We start from the raw sequence: 14,844 nt of genomic DNA on the forward strand, positions 1-14,844 counted from the left end.
TAGAAATAATACAAGGATACATGTGTAAACTTTGGGTTAGGGGAAATTTTAAGCTTAGAAAGGAAACTAAGAATCCAGAATTAAAAAAGAAATCTATTTAATTACATGATAAATTTCTTGGATATGATTAAAAATTTTACTTTTAAAAGAAACAAAGGAAAACAACAGTCTTGAAAATGATATTTACAGCATAGGACAGTTCCCAAAAATTTTGTAAAAAAATAAATTAAAAGAAAAGAATAAAAGGGAAAATAATATAAAAATGAGAAAATACACAAAGAAGGAAATGCAAATTATGAATACAAAAACATTCAGACATATGAAATTCCTCTGGAGGAGTTAAGAAAATGCCATTCAAAGAGAGTCAATGCAACTTTTCACTAAGATTGGTAAAAATTATAAAAAATGGATCATATCCATTGCTGTAGAAGCTGTGGTATGCTAGTCCAGTGTGAAATGCTACAATTTGTAAAATAGAATCATTAAAATTTGATTCAAAAGTCACTTTTGAGATTATATTGCACAGAAATAAAAGCACAGTGTGTGTGTATGGTGCAGTTTGTTGTGAGGAAATAACTGGGAAAATAGTTCCTGACGACCCATAAATAAGAGACTGAGTAAATCCTAGCATATGCAGAGCACATACATAGTATGAAGTACTTTGTAGCTGTTTAAAAAACGAATTAGTTCTATTTGCATTAATTTAGAAGAAAGTTCATGATATACTGTTATAAAAAATACATAGATTGACATATAATGAATAAATAGGTATATAGATAGATAAACATGATTTAATTTTCCTTCAAAATACAGAAAAATGTGCCTGTTTCTTTATTGTTTATAGATATCTTTAATGGCATGAAGAAAAGCATGTGAAGATATTACAAATCATTAGTTTGGGGTAGAGACTGAAGGAAACAGAACATATTTTGAAAATAAGATTTATCTCTAGATGTATAGATATATCTCTGTGGTTTGGACTTGAACAAAAGGAATGTTAGTGTTTTCTCATTTCTTTTTCTCTTCTTTTGAATTAGGAACATTCATTATCACTCTTCCACCATTTTACATGATGTATGTGTGTGTGTGCGTGTGCGGGCAGATAACTTATCTTTAGTGTCTATAGGTCAGTGGACCAAAAGGAGCCACACTCAGAGCACAATGTTCATTACCCAGAGAGCTTTTCTCTGAGCTGGAAGGACTGGGCAGGAACCTGGGTTGTTTCTCTTGAAGAACTTCAGAGTATTTACTATGTTTAGAAAGAAGGAAGCAATGAATACTTGGTGCATGGAAGTATGGAAGGTAGCAAAGAATATTAACAAATATCCGTTTTCCAGATTGTTCTTCGTGAGGTTTTCATTGAGGAATTCAATAAGAAAAAAATTAAGAAAGATATTTTAGTTTTTGTAGAAATGTTGGTAAGAAATTTATTAGTGAATTTCTGATCTCTTTATCAGGACCCACAAGAGAATTTTTCTTGTTACCAAATTTTCTACATCTGATGATGAACTAACAAGCCTTTATATTACGGAATCTATGAATCTTGTAATTTGTATGTCTCTTAGATTTACTTGATAAGAAGTTTGTAGTCAAAATTTTTTTTAACTTTTTATTGAGATTATGATGGTTTACAACCTTGGGAAATTTCAGTTGTACATTATTGTTTGTCAGTCATGTTCCAGGTGCACCCATTCACCTTTGGTGTCCATCCCCCACCTCCCCTTTCCCTTGGTAACCACTAATCTGTTCTCTTTGTCTACACGTTTAACTTCCACATATGTGTGGAGTCATACAGAGATTGTCTTTCTCTATCTGGCTTATTTCACTTAACATAATACCAACAAGGTCCATCCATGTTGTTGTGAATGGGACAATTTTATCCTTTTTTTATGGCTGAGAAGTATTCCATTGTATATATATATACCATATCTTCATCATCCAATCATCAGTGGATGGACACTTAGGTTGCTTCCACATCTTGGCTATTTTAAATAATGCTGCAATGAACATAAGGGTGCATGGGACTTTTGGAATTGCTGACTTTAAGCTCTTTGGATAAATACCCAGTAGTGGGATGGCTGGGTCATACAGTCTTTCTATTTTTAATTTTTTGAGAAATCTCCATTGTAGTCAAATTTTAAATAAAGTTTAACTTACGTAGGATTTTCTCTCTTTCAGGGTTTAAAATCTGTTTTAGTTTAATGTTTAATCTTTATTTTTAATTAACAGTGCTTTTTAAATTTATATGTTACTCAACAGTATTATATGATTAGAACAAGTTGACCCAAGTTCTTTTTGTAATGATAGCAAGTATGCGTGAATAGATATAAATAAAAGCCAATATTCCTGTGGTCTGTGATTACATAAATGCATCAAATGTTGGGACATTGTCCAAAGGATTCAATGCTATTTATTAAAAGAAACACAAGGAAAGCATTGGTCCAAGAGAAAAGAAGATATTTTCTCTGGGAAATTATTAAAACTTAGTAAAATCTTTGTTTAACTTTACCATCATTTACTACTTTTTAAAGGCGACTGGGTATTTAAAATGCTCAAGGAGGAAATAGATTGCTTAGCATAGGTATCTATCACACTTTTAAACAGTTATATTAAATCACTGTCTTGATGGAAGTCATAATTCATCCAAGTAGCTTAATATATTTCAAATGTTAAAGTAGGAAAGAAGATAGAATTAGATAGGCCCTTAAGGAATCTGATGTTATCTCAGATAGATGGATAGACAGAGAGAGATGAATGACAGATTAGATGGATATGGATATAGCTATAGACCTGGATAACATTCTGGGCCTTTTCTTCTTTCCTTTTCATTAATATCTCTTTGGAAATGCTACTTGTTGAAGAGCCGTCACTTCCTGCATTGAGGGGCATGCTTAGTTTTTTGGCTCAGACTTATGTGGATCAGCTAGAAGTAGAGGCATGGTTAAGAGAACACCACCTGGCCACTGGGCAGTGAGGGAGCCACGAGGAATGTGATGGGATAATTACTTTCCCATCACCAGGGTTTCTGATTCTTTATGAAAGAATGCGATATTTGTTGATTGGTGTTTGACATTCTGAGTCTTTTATTAACAAAAAGATTCAAAATAAATCTGACATTCTGAAGGAGCTCCCACACAATCAAATTGAATACTGTCCCAAATCAACACTCTTGGTGTTGGAATGAACTTAATTTGTAATTAGTAATTAAATAAAGATGAAGGAAGTAGCTTGGACCTAATTAAAGCTCCACATATAGTAAAAAGAATATTAAGAATTTACAGGGAAAAATGGTAATTTGTTTTCAGTAACATCCATTTCTTAATAAAGTCTTAAAACCTGCTAGAGAAAGACTGACTATATTCTCTTATATTTAATGTATTCCTTTGTATTTAACTTGCATTTAAATGGGTCGGAATGATAATCAATCATGTATACTGTAAATGATTTCAGTTTGCTTAGCGTAGCCTGTCTAGTAAAATAAACAATGTGTAACAGATATTAATTCCATGAAAATCTTGGAAAATTAACATTTATTTTCTAAGATGAAGCAATGAATTACGCACAGTGAATCTGATATGCAAAGGACAGAGAGGTAAATAGCATATATTGAAAAAATTGTACAATTTTTGCAACTTTATATTTTAAACGTGTATTTGCTATATTTCTTAGTTACACTGAAATATTGTATATATGTATAAGCAATTGACTGCAAGAGAAAAGACTGAAAAGCATTTAAATTGATAGTTTATGACCTCTAAAATATCCATTCTCTTATTAATTTAAATTTCATTAGATATATAGATTTACTGAAGTTAAGCTCTAAAATTGTGCAACTGTTCATTGTGATATATTTGTATGTAGCATTCCAGAGCAAGTTTTCACACCCTTTATATAACAGGTAGTTTGTTTGTTTATTGTCTAGAAGGTGGCATTGGGTCTGGCATAAGGTGTCACTTCGAAAATTTATGTTTTCAAACAATTGGCAAGATTCTTATTAAGCTGAATCCATTGCTCAGAGGAACCTATCTTTTGAGTAATATATCATGATGGTGCCTTTTGCACCAAAGATCTATTACATGAGCACTACAGCAGTGTGACAGTTCTAATGATGTATGGGGTAATTCATCATGAACGTTAAGTTTTGTTGTATTCCTCAAAGAGTTGTTCAGTTGCTGAAGAATGAGACTTAGGAAACAAAGTGGGTTTAGCTCCATTGGAGAGTTTGTCAGTCATTAAGAAATCTTTAGTGCATCTATTTCTCTGATGCGAAAGCTGAAGTGGGAGTTATGAAAACCCTGTTATATGAAGCAAATAAGGTAGTGTTATCTATTTCCTCAAAGTACTATACAAATGACCTGAGGATTGAAGTATTTTTACCAAGTATAAGAAATTTTGGTCAATGCACAGCATCTTTAGCACCTGCTTACTTGTTTAGCATATCCTAAACGGTAGTATTTGAAGGAAAAAGATACAGAAAATCTAGCTTCAGTCTATGAGGAGCGTTTAGTCTAATTAAAGGAATTACCTTTATCTAAATTATAGACATATGCCACGTGTGAAAAACCTTGTTTTAAGAGTTGATCCATAAACTATCCTTTCTCGTATTTTGGAATCAAAATCAGTACTATTACTTAAAGGGGACCAGGAAGACAATAATTTTGTTCAATGTGCAGCTTTATATGAAAATGTTCAGTATATTAACTCTTGGAAAGACTGCACCATGGACATGAATGGCCTTATGTTAATAATATATTGCCTTCTAGAAATTTCAGTTCTAGGAAAAGCTAATGTGCTGGAAAATCCCCAGTGAAACAGCAAGCACACCCTATATTTCTGTAGGTCTCCTGCTTTTGCGTAGGACAGTAGAAATTTAAATTATATTTTTATCTACATTATATATATAGGTAGATTGATGAACAGATTAGATTAGATTTAGATTGCATCCATAAAATCAGGCAGAAGAAAAACACTATTAAACAATAAAATATGATGACTTAACTTTTCTATTTAAACTCCTTCAAAAATTTTCCCACAGCTTTGAAAACAAAGCTCTCTTAGCACAGCGAGCAAGACTGCATGATCTTCCTACTCACCTTCTAGTCTGTCCTCATCTCAAACACTCGGGCTCCGAGTTCCACCTGAGCACACGGGTCTTCTTTTCGTCCCATGCCTCTTCTTTCCACAGGGCTTATGTATATATCACTTCCTCTGTCGGGGAAGTCCTTTCCTCTCATTTTAAGTCTTGTCAGACATACAGAAAAAAGGGTAGAGAATATAACCAACAATCATGTCTACATCATTCAGCTTAAGAAATAAAACATTGCCTATAGACTTGAGTCCCTGCGTACTCCTACCATATCTACTTCCTCCCACACTCTCGACCACAGATAACCAACTTTCGGATTTGAACGTTTATCAATCCCACACCATTAACAAATATTTTGTACTACATATACATGTATTCTTAAGCAATAAAACATTGTTTTCAATTTTATGTAAATAGGATCATGGTATACACCATTGAATAAAATGGCATTTTATTCTTCACAATTTACTTTTTTACACTCAGTATTACTTGTGAAGTTCTTTCATACTTATGTAGAGAGATCTAGTTTATTCATTTTCATCACTGTTTGATATTTTATGAATGAACACAATACGCTTTGCTCATCCTTCTTCTAAAGATTACATTTAGAGTTTTAATTTCCTTCTTTCCTTCCATCCTTCCATCCTTTCTTTCTTCTGCCAACCTTCCTTTTCTTGAGTGATAAAACAAATGCTGATATGAACTATGTAGTATAATTTTCTTGTATACGTATATATGATTGGGCAACGTGCATTGCATGCTCATCTTCAGTTTTTCTAGGAATTATCATATTGCTGTCTAAAGTGGTTGTAGTAGGGGCTGGCCTGGTGGCACAGCAGTTAAGTTAGCATGTTCTGTTTCTGCGGCCTGGGGTTCGCTGGTTTGAATCCTGGGTGCGGGCCTATGCACCGCTTGTCAAGCCATGCTTTGGCAGCATTCCACATATAAAGTAGAGGAAGATGGGCACAGATGTTAGCTCAGGGCCAGTCTTCCTCAGCAAAAAGAGGAGGATTGGCAGCAGATGTTAGCTCAGGGCTAATCTTCCTCAAAAAAGAAAAGAAAAAGAAAGAAATTAAAAAAATAAAGTGGTTATACTAGGTCACATTTCCTTAGCAAAATAAGAGATGTCATTTCTCTGCAGCTTTGTTAGCACTTAATGTGAAATTCTATCTTACTACGTTTTTAGTCACATTCTCCTGACAATTTGATCTGTTTTCACACGTTTCTTAGTCTCTTCTATAAATTGTCCAATCAAATATTTTGCTTGTTAATCTATTGGTTTGACTTTTTTCTCATTACTTTTTAATTAAAAAAAATGTGTCTCAGGGGTAATTGTTCCAAGGGTAATTGTAAATTTGTTGTGTCCATGGGAGGAGGTGAGTTGAGTGTCTTCCTACACCTCCATCTTCCCAACTATCCTCTAAAAAATACATCATGGATACAAACTCTTATAAATATCTCCAAGTCTGAGATTACCTTTCAGCTTTCTGATGTCTTTCTATTAATATAAGTTGTTGTAAATTATAATGTAATCAAATCTATCAATATTTTTTCTTTAAAGCTTGTGCTTTTTATGCCTCATTTAAGAAATTTCTAATTTTATAAAGATAGTCTGTTACGTTTTCTTCCTAAATTTAAAATTAATCTTTGAAATTAAGGTTTTTAAAATATATGATGTCAGGTATGGATCCACTTTTTTCCCATAAGGTTAGTCAGTTATGCCAGAAGCATTTGACATATGGTCCATCTTTTCACGTTGATCTGCAACGTCCCCTGTATTATACTTCATTCCTTATAAGCATGGTTCCCTTTCTGGGTTATCTATTCAGTTCTATTGTTCTAATTATCTCTTCATTGGGTAATACCATATTTTTAATTATTATACCTTGATAATTGGTAGGGCAATTTCCTCCAACTTACTCCTCTTCTTTTTCAAAATTAACAAGGCTCTCTTGCCCTTTGTTTTTCTAAGCAAGCTATAGAAGCAGCTCGTCAAACCTCGTGAATAATACTGATAGAGATTTTATTGGAATTGAAAATACTTAGCCTAATTAACACCTAATCATCTTTCAGATGTCATTTAAATTGATTCTTCCATTTGAATTCTTCAATGATTTCTCCAAGAGTGTTATATCCCATTATTATATTATCTCACTAAAATATACCTCTGCTTTGTTGCACTTACCATATTTGCCTTTTTATATTTGTCTCTAGGATTGTTTTTCATGCCTTTTCTCTATTAATGATAATAGTAATAATAATAATAATGATAGTAATACAAGAATAACATAACTACTAATACTTAGTCAACACACACAAACTGATGTAAATCCAGAAGTGAAGCAACATATACAGTGACTTAAGTTACTGTCTTAGCAGGCAGATTACCCAGCACAGACCCTACACCCTCCAAACAAAGTCTTGGAAGAAGACGATGTTAAATAGTATGACTGGCTTGTCATCCAGATTTTTACTTAGGTAAATATAAACCTACCAATAAAAATAAAAGAAATCTAATTGAAAACCAATAATATCCCATTAAATCTTTATACTAATTTAATTATTGAGAGAAACATCTATCATGTATCTATCCATATATCTGTCTCATCTATATCTTGAATATGAAAGTGAACATTCACTTGGTAAAGCATGTGAGCACGTTCCAAAGGAAGTTTTTGCCCAAGCAATTGAAACTAAGTATTGAATATTCCTTTACAGCATAGAGCAGCTCTTACTTTGTTTATTGCAATTTACTGCTGTAAGAATCTAAGTAATAGTGAAAAGAGGGCAAGAGTCTCCCTTGCATTTTCAGGATAGGGCTTTTCACTTTTACTGATTTTGAACACTTTTGTTTTCTTTAAATTCTGTGTCCTTGTCTTCTGATCTAATCAGACGTTCTTTCTCTTTCTGAAAAGCAGAACAAAGGCCAATGTCTAAAAATGACCATTGATATTTTCCCAGACTGTCTTCACCAAGGGAAACATAATTTTCCCACTAGCTATTTTTTCATATTCGTTTCCAAAAAGGATCTTTAAAGAGTGGTACCAGCTTCACTGGCTGCAAATGTTGAGCCCACTGGTGATTTCTTTTCGGACAACTTTGACTTAGATGACAAAATGAATATTAAAGAAATTTAAAGAACAACTCTAATATGTAACGAAATGCAATAGAGATAGAGATTTTTTTTAAGATGTAAAAACTCATATAGAGCTGCCAAACCTAGTTACACTAAAAACAAGTGAGAAAAATGTAGACTGCCTCCTGAGCTTTCAAAAACCATCAGACACTCAATACGTAGTAATGACTGAACATATTCACTGTACTTAAAGCCTATATTAAAAGAAGTGTCTGCAGAAATTTGAATTAAAGAAGATTCTGTGAAATTTGCCTAAGTACAGAAAGCACATCTATTTTGAATTTTCTTGCTTTTATTTAAGACAAGTGGCAGATAATTTCACAGCTGTCAGTTAATGCACATAATGAATGTCTTATAAAAGGATGAAAGCATGAAGTTGTATTCATGTTCACCAAGTACGTAAAGTAAATTCAAAAGGATGTCAAGATCTGGTAAGAACTGAAAAATGCAAGAACACTTTGGTTAAGCAGTGTGTGGGGGTAGGGTAGGGGAGTGAATACTAACCCTTCATCTCCCTAAAAATTAAATCAATAGGATAGTAGGCCTAGAACTAACTGCTTTAACTCAGATTTTTGCATCAGTTTCTACGGACTTTATCGTATGGCACTTTTATCTGACATGGATCCAACTTTAATTAATTGCTTTGAAATACTTTGTCTTTTAAATTTAATACTAAATCCTGGCATTCTTTAGCTTTTAGAATCTGTGGGCATTTTATATCTAGACAAGATAGATAAGGATACTCTCCAAATATGGGAAAAGAAGATATAATGAAATAAATCAAAAAGAACTGCATAGTGTTAACATTGGGTAGATTGAACAAGTCTAAATCTCATGCATCTAATCTCTTATAATTCCATGAAATTGTACCACAGTTACTTCTTGATTTCTGATAATGAAATGCTTAGATATTATTCTTTAATACTATTGTGATAATCATTATGTCAAGTAAAAAAAAGAATCAATGAATAGAACATACACGATCTGTGATATTAGATTGCTTCAACTTACTTAAAACATCACCATAAAACTTGTTTTGGACACGGCACATAATCACATACTCAAAACATGGGATTATATTCTGTTTGCAGACAGAGTGACATCTCACGTTCTTATTCATTTTAGTGGCTCTTTATGGTTTGTGTCCATGCACTTCTTTGAACATCAGTATGGCTTTACAATCTTAAACTTCACCTCTGGCCTGGTGTTATGATCCAGCCTAAGGAAGAAAGGAAACTAACATTTTAAGCCAGTGTCACTTTCATAACAAAATCACATAAGCATCTATCCTTGAGTCAGGACTTTGTTATTTATGGCAGTGGAAGTATCAGAGCACCAGCATGTGTCAGTTTCCTGAGCCCTAATTCCCACAAGGTGAGGCAAAGAGGGCCAGATGGCACCAGTACATACAGAAGGTTGCATTACAGGGCATCAGTCCTGAGCTTACAGAACCTGAATCGTTTATAACAGACAGTGAGCATTCTTGCTCTTTGCTCCAGAGGTAGACACAATTTCTACCCTCTGGGGCTATAAGCTAAGTTTCTCTTTGCTCTGGAAAAAGGCACTATCTCACCTTCTAAGACTGTTTGCTTTACAAAGACCCTTGAAAAGTTAAACCAGAACAATGGTGATCGGGTGTTCTGCTTGCAAAACACGCAACAATCTGAGAGACACCTAGGGAACTGTCTTCCAACAATATCCAGAGTTATTACGAAGCAACAGTGAATAAGATACACTGATATTGGCAGAAGAATAACCAAAAAAAAACAAGTAAAAGAGAGTCAAGCAACAAACCTACATCTATAGTTACTGTACAAATGTGCCGCTGCGGTGGCAGTGGACTCAGGAATAATAGCCTTTGCTATAAATTGTTCTGTGTTAATTAGATTTCCATACTGAAAAATATATTTACACACACATACATGCACACACAGTGACCTCCACTTTATACTGTACCATAAGAGCAATTCAAAATGGATTGTTGGTTTAAATATCAGAGATGTAAAAAAAAAAAAAAGAAACACGTCTAGGAGATAATAAAGAATACTTTTATGACTAGATTTTTAAACATCACTGAAGACAGATCTCAAAGGTGATGGTAAGTTATTTCTTTCCCATTTGGGTAGTTTGCCAGATACCTGGCTCAGCAGATCTGGGTTTCAGAATATCATCCTTTCTAACAAACTCAATTCCCAAGCCAAGAAGGTTTCACTTTTTCATATATTTTCCCTGCTCCCCTGTCCCGCTAACTAAGCAGAGCATTACTGGGCAGTCTTTCTCTCTCCTCAAATGTTGGCCAGTGTGCATGCCATCCATTTATCCCCAGTGGAGACCGTGGGACAGGATAAGAGATTCTGGGCACTCTGTTCCTTCTGCACTTCCAAGATTTTCCCAATACATCCCATCTGATATCTGTACTTTTATGGTACTATGGTTTTGTGTTTACAACTCCTTTTTTAAGACAGTTCTTGACCATGAAAGGACATACTCCACTCTTCCAGATGCTACGGGTTTTTGGAAAAGAGTTCAACTGATCCACTCATAACTGGGTACTATTTCTCCTTAATTTTGGTGACAGGTCATCCTCTGCTAGCTTTGAGTGAGTGGGCTGACAATGCAGTTAGCTAACTTCCTTCCTTTAAAGAGACTGCTGAGATGTCTGTTCAAAGCCCAAAAGAAGTCATTTTGCCGTGTCAGGTAGCTGCCTAGTCTGTTAGCCCAATACCCAGCAATGCCTCAGAGATGTTTGATTCAGTTCTTGAGGTCTTTAAAGGGTTGGCAACAAAAGGGTCTGTCAATGACAAATTCTCCCAAAAAATACTTTATTTAAAAGACAGGTGAATTTGTTACCAAAAAAAAAAAAAGAACTCCTGGAGGTTTCTGTGCCTTGTTTAAATGTGATATGCTGGGCCCCAAGGGCTGGAGCTGAGCTGGGTGCCAAAGCTGTCACAAGAAATAAAGTGGTCACAGGGTTCAACAGTTTGGATAAGATGATTCAACTCTGGAGAAACACTGCCAACATCAGCACAATCTGTGTTTTGACTCGTGTTGACCTGGCTGACTGTCTTATATCTAGCAATGGCAGTTGCCTGGCAGGCAAGAACTTGATACGCTAATTCTAAAATTCATATGGAAGAACAAAGTGCCAGTAATAGCCAAGACATGTCTGAGGAAGAGTAAGGTAAGGTATACGGACTGCAGAGAAAATGAGCAGATATAAGGGATCGCTGTGAAATCCATGGCTATTTCACTACATTATGAAAAAGAGTCAAGCTGTCCTGGCTGAAATGTAGGTGGAGATCTCTGACTGGCTTGAGGGCAGAAAGACTGGCAGTCTATACCTGCCCTTACTCTACCCAGGTAATGAGGAGTACCTGGTTAATCTGATAGACTCCCCAGAACACGTGGATTTCACCTCTCAAGTATAAACTGCTGATTGCATTTGTGATGGGTACATCATTGTGGCAGATGCGATGGAAGGGGTCTGCAGACACTGGCAGTTCTGTGAGACGTCTGGATCGAAAACATCTGTCTAGTTTCAGGAATTAGTAAGAATGATTGCTTGATAGTGGAACTGAGATTCACTCCACAAAAGGCCTATTCTCACTTCAAGAATATTTTAGAAGACATTAATGCACTCACAGGGACTCTTTCACTTCTAAATTCCTAGCAGGAAGAGCAAAGTAAAAGACTAAATTTCAAGTGAATCCAAATTCTGAACAAGGAGGGCAAGTACCTGGCTGGAGCACTGGCTTGGAGGATACAATAATTTCCACTTTTACTTCCCTCCAGATCAAAAATGTGGTATTTACCAGCACAATGGATGGTTAGGACTTTAAAATTGAACTCTTTGACAAAATCTAGTTAGAAAGATTGGCATCAAAAGGGAATTTCTTTTGAAAACCTGCGAGGAGATCATTATGTGAATATAAAAGCCAAGAAAATTAGGAAGTTTGATCAGGCAAAAGGAAAGAAACTTTTATTTGTAAAGTTGATCCTGGAAAGTGTTTGTAGTTTATATGATGCTGCCTTGAAAAAGAACAAAGGAAAAATTGCTAAAATAGTGAGTTCTTTAGGATAAAATATTGGAGCACAAGAGGTACATCATTTAGATACTAAAGTTCAGATCAATGCCATTTGCTGTCAGTGGCCACTGTGTCCCAAGCTGTTCTCGCTATAGTGCATCAGAAACTCCAGAGCTTCCTTGATATTATAGTTGAGAAAGTGGGGAAACTAATGTGCACATGAAGACAAATGATTGATTCTCTTCCACACGAAACCCAGGCACCGAAAGCAGCTTCTATGAAGTGTGAAAGTGAAGACACTCCTCCAGTTATAATGTTTGTTTCTAAAATATTTGCAGTTGATGCTAAGGCTTTGCCTCAGAATAAGGCATGATCTCTCACTCCAGAAGAAATTTCTCAGAGACATGAGGATGTGAGACAAAGGCACATCGGGAAGCTGGCAGCAGCTCAGGGGCAGGTGACTTTGGAGCTCGCCCAAAATGGGAATGCTCTTGAAACAAATCCAAAGAGAAAAGAGTCAAGAGGTGATGAGCAACAGATGGGGAGTGTAAAAAACTCCCATCTTAGGAAGGAAATCTGTGTCTTAGGAAGGAAATAATCAAATATGTTTCATCACATAGGGCTTGAAAAGGAAAGGAAAGAAAAGAGGGCTCAAGTACAGTCCTGTTGAGTTTTTGCAACAGGTACCATTAGGTCTCTCAGCCCTATCAGATGTCCTTTCTCAAGTCCCCACATGCAATTCTCTTCTCTGAAAAACGTAGATCTTCTCATTAGAATGGAACTGGGAACGTGAAACTCTAGAGGAGCTATCTCTAGGAATATGCTAGGAATAGGAGGTCTGCACGACTTTGTGGTGATATCTGCAATACTCTGTAGCTTGCCATCCTGCCCGCCATTTATACCACTCCTATTGAAGCCATCCCTATTGTCAGGGTTGCTGTTGAACCAAAACACTGAAGTGAAATTCTTTACCTCATCAAAGAAATGAAGCTGTTAAACCAAGCTGATCCCTTGGAATTTAATTAAGGAAATTAAAACAGAGGGCATATTTTAGTCACAGCTCAGGAAATCCACCTTCAACAATGCCTGATGACTTAAAAGAAAAGTTTGCAAAGATTCAAATTGATGTATCTGAACTCATTATTCTATTCATAGAAATAATCACCAAACTCTCAAAAGTTGATATGGTAAATGAATAGTCAAACAAAAGAAGGCAAAATCCATGAAGGAATCCAAGTTGACTCTTAACACGCTAATCAACAGAACACCTCCCAATAAACTTGTCATGCTCAGCGGGAAGAAATCAGTCAGATTCTGGAAGAAAATAGAGATCTAGTTTGCGCTACGGAGCTACTGAAACCTCTGTGAATCAGGACAGAAATACTCATGATTCACCAGAAGATCTAAGAGAGAATTGGGAATTAACAGAAAAACTATAACAACATATAGCAGGGAGAAAATGGAGGCACACTTGTTGGCTAAATCTGGTCATCTGGCCCAAGAAAACTTGGTCTTGATATACTAGTCCATAATAGTGAAGGTTTTCAGAACTTAGTATGGCCAGGTCCATCTGGCCAAACTTCCAAAGAAGCTAGGAAATACTGACATTTGGGCAATAGCATTGTGAGTTGTGAATAGCAACCCTCTCTGGGCCCACATGTGAGGAGTAGGTATCTTTTTTATCTTCAAATATGGAACCTAACTAAATTTGAGTAACAAGGAGCAAGTGATAAGCAGAATTAAGAGCAAAGTGGTCGATTAAAAGAGGAACAGGGGAAGATGAAACTGATTCTGGTCAAGATGAAAACCAAGATGGCTGCTCTGTGGAATTTGAGAAGAAGACTGCTCATAAATGAGAAGCATCACTGCCTGATTGCTGTGGACCCTTCCCAGGACAGCTAATTGCCACCACGAAAGAAATGTGCTGCTATGTGCTTCAAGTGAAACCTCAGTACCTGATGACACTTACGTACATACGCAGCAAATGGCCACAAGTGATGTTCTTGGTTAGGTCAATCCTGTCTCATCAAAGAGAGAGGGTTGAGTGCTTTGAGAAAACAATGAAAGGAGAAAGACATGCTTATCATCAAGGCTCTGCTATCTATTGCCAAAAGGCTTTCTTCACTAATGAAATCAGGAAGAGGCCAGCTCACAACTGCTATTCAGCCCTTGGGAGATCATTCTCAGTGATCTGTTCTGGGTACCAACCGCTGGGGAGAAGTACTTGCTCTTGAGGGAAAAGGCTGATTCAGAGAAAAAGTCCTGGAAGTACATGAACACAGTGATAAGGTGGAAAGGTCTTTATCTGTGAAAGATTGTGGAACACATGGAAAAATAGAGAATATTCAACCAAAATAAATAACTGATATCTACAGTACAGAATTATGGGCCAAACCTGTTCTACTACTGGTAGATCCTCTACTTGGAGCCTTACTGTGGACTATCAGGGGCTAAACCAAAAGAAGTTACAGTTGTTCCCACAGTGCCTGACATCATAACAGTAACTGAACAGATTGCTTCCACTTCTGACATTTGGTATACACACCACCTTGGACATGGATAATGCTTTCTTGGACATGGCTGACACTCCAGGAAGG

General features: G+C 35.8%; 1 pseudogene; it reads left to right on the plus strand.

The window, feature by feature from the left end:
• Positions 1-14,585, plus strand: part of LOC100066826 (elongation factor-like GTPase 1) — a 120,385-nt pseudogene extending 105,800 nt beyond the window's left edge.
• Positions 14,586-14,844: the final 259 nt, after the last annotated feature.

Source organism: Equus caballus, chromosome 3 (genome assembly GCF_041296265.1).
Source record: "Equus caballus isolate H_3958 breed thoroughbred chromosome 3, TB-T2T, whole genome shotgun sequence".
Classification (NCBI taxonomy): domain Eukaryota; kingdom Metazoa; phylum Chordata; class Mammalia; order Perissodactyla; family Equidae; genus Equus; species Equus caballus.